The 2,997-nt window shown below is 37.3% G+C and overlaps 1 pseudogene; it reads right to left on the bottom strand.

Annotated features, from left to right (window-relative positions):
• Positions 1 to 2,348: 2,348 nt before the first annotated feature.
• On the bottom strand, positions 2,349 to 2,599 carry LOC110583996 (annotated as a pseudogene).
• Between the last annotated feature and the right edge of the window lie 398 nt (positions 2,600 to 2,997).

Below are 2,997 nucleotides of genomic sequence, written 5' to 3' on the forward strand. Positions count from 1 at the left end.
TAACGGAAGGGAAGAGAAGTGATTCATACTCTCTTCCCTGACTTCTGGCTTCTCTGACTGCAGGCTGCTCTGGGTGCTGCAGATCTGAGCCAGATGTGGGGAGGAGAAGCCTAAAATATAAATGAAGTCCATAATTTAAAAAAATATATTTTATTTATTTATTTTGAGAGAGAGAGGGAGCATGGCGGGGAGGGGCAGAGGGAGAGGGAGAGAAAGTCTTAAGCAGACACCCGCTGAGCACGGATCCCATCCCCAACCTGGGCTGGATCTCTCGACCCTGAGATCACGACCTGAGCTGAAACCAAGAGCTTGTGGCTTAACCAACTGCACCACCCAGGTGCCCCTGAAGTCCATAATTTTGATTATTACATGGGAATGGCATTTTTTTGTTGTTATTTTTTAAATTGAGACATAATTGCCATAACATTGTGCTAGTTTCCGGTATACAACATAATGATTCAATATATGTATACATTGCAAAATGATCACCACAGTAAGTCTAGTTAACATCTATCACCACCATAGTTACAAACTTTTTTTCTTGTGGTGCGATCTACTTCTGTCACCAAAAGTTTATTGCTATCAACAAGGAAAATAATCTCTAAGCAGTACCAAGTGGCTTCCGTCATTTCCCTATTTTTCGTTCAAACTCAACATCTGCCATAAAAGAAAAGTCACTTTTTGTCCTTTCCTTCTTTCCTTAATAGAAATGTACTTGGATAAGTTAGAAATCTAAATTGTATACTAGCTTTTAAATAATTTATTATCCTGTTTCTATTACATGAAATTAGGCAGAAAATGTAGATTTGTAGTTTATTTTTATTTAAAGATCATAAACCATTTTATTTTTTTGTTGTACTTCTCTGTTCTTCCAAACTATCTACATGGGGCCCATATTAAATCATCAGAAAAATAAGGTACTATAATTTTTTTACCCTGCCTCTTCCTCAAGCTATATCATCTATTCTTTCTTTTGCTGCTAGACTTGGAAAAGGAGCCCACACCCATTACTTTCACGTTTTCACTGCCCACTCACTGTAATCCTTCCAATTCTAGTTCACCTCTCTAATGAAACTGCTCTTCAAAGGCCACTGTTTTCCAGTCTTAAGCCTCAAAGGCTCTTTCTTAGGTTTTATCTTTATGGATCACATTTGTGACAGTGCTTAATACACAGTGCTTAGTAAACAACCAGTTCTGAATGTATTTTAGTTCTATTCCCACAAGGATTTGTTCAATGGTACTGATTAAATTAATAAATACATAGTATTCTTTATCTGCATAAAAGATTGCATCAAATGAAAACTTAAGCAGTCCAGTTGTATCTGGTTTACCTACTGCTAATACAACACAATGAATTACCAAAGTCTTTTTCAGTCATACCCAGGGTAGGGAACCAAATATTTTAGAAATTCAACTCTCCTTTGTTGTTGTTCATTGCCATGCTTAGTAATATAATTATTTATCTAAAATATAAGATAAATAAGTTCTGGGGATGTAATGTACATCTTGGTGACTATTTAACAATATGATATTGTACTTTTGAAAGTTTCCAAGAGAGCTGATCTTAAAATTTCTCATCACAAGAAAAAAGGTTGTAACTATGTGAGGTGATAGATGTTAACTAAACTTAACTGTGGTGATCATTTCACAATATATACATATATCAGATCTTTATGTTGTACACCTAAAAGGAATAGTTATATGTCAATTAGACCTCAATGAAACCGGAAAAGATATCGTTTCCTGGCAGGAAAATGACTAGATCAGCTTGGGAATAAGCAGTGGGATCCCTGTCCTTGCTCTATGAGAAATTAAGCTAGCAGCCAAATGAAACTTAGAGTGGGGAATATAAGAAGCTGTTCATTGAATTAAGTTGTCTCCAGATCACAAGCCACTGGTCTCTTGTCTCAGTTTTTATTCTCTATCCTTCCCCCAAGTTTATTGTCTGGAATGGCCTCTGGTGAGAGAATCTGCATCTATTCCCTAATTTTGAATGCCCCATTCTTTACCAGCTCTTCCCCCCAACCCAACAACCTGGATCGCTGTTTCCAATTTCCTTCACTGGCAGCCCTTGGGTACTCCTACCTGATGCTGCAAGAGGAAGTAAAAGTTGTTAAACCCTGAGTAGGAAGTAGCCTCAGCTCTGTTATCTGAATTTAGGCTTATGGGAATGAAACCAATCAATATTTATTAAATGCCTACTTTGTGCCAGACATTTGAAAAATAACAGCTTTATTGAGATACGTCACATGTCATAAAATTCACACTTTTCATTTCATTTTATTTTATTTATTTGGGTTTTTACTATTTATTTATGACAAATATTCCACATCTGTGATCCTCTCCAGTCAGAAGTTCTTTGAAATGATGCTATTGGCCTTGGCTAGTAAGAGGATGGAGTTGTCTCATTCTCCCATCCTGGTAATGGCCCCACAGATAGCTTAGGTTTTAAACTGGCTGTTGAACCTGTCTGTCACCTTGTCAACCTCGCCACCTTCATCTGAATGGACACGTGGTCCCGGGCGCCAATGTTGCAGTAGCTGGCCGAACATTTCTGCTGCAGGTATAGGTCCACAAACTCGCCAACATTGTTCTGCATGTGGAGAGCGCGCCAGCTGCCACCGCAAATTCACCCTTTTAAAGTGTACAATTTGGTAGGGTTTAGTATATTCCTAGAGTTGTACGATCATCACCATGATCTAATTTTAGCATATTTCATCACCCCAAAAAGAGATCTCATACTCATTAGCATACACTTACCATTCTCCCTTCCCTGGAAACCACTCCTCCATTTTCTGTTTATATGAATTTGCCTATTCTGGACATTTCATGTAAATGGAATAATATATAGCCTTTTGTGTCTGGCTTCTTTAACTTAGCCTGATATTTCTAATGTTCATCTGTGTTGTGTGTATCAGTAATTCATTTCTTTTTATAGCATAGTAATATTCCATTGTGTGGATATATCACATTTGTATATGGATTCATTAGTTAATG

Source organism: Neomonachus schauinslandi, chromosome 9 (genome assembly GCF_002201575.2).
Source record: "Neomonachus schauinslandi chromosome 9, ASM220157v2, whole genome shotgun sequence".
Classification (NCBI taxonomy): Eukaryota; Metazoa; Chordata; class Mammalia; order Carnivora; family Phocidae; genus Neomonachus; species Neomonachus schauinslandi.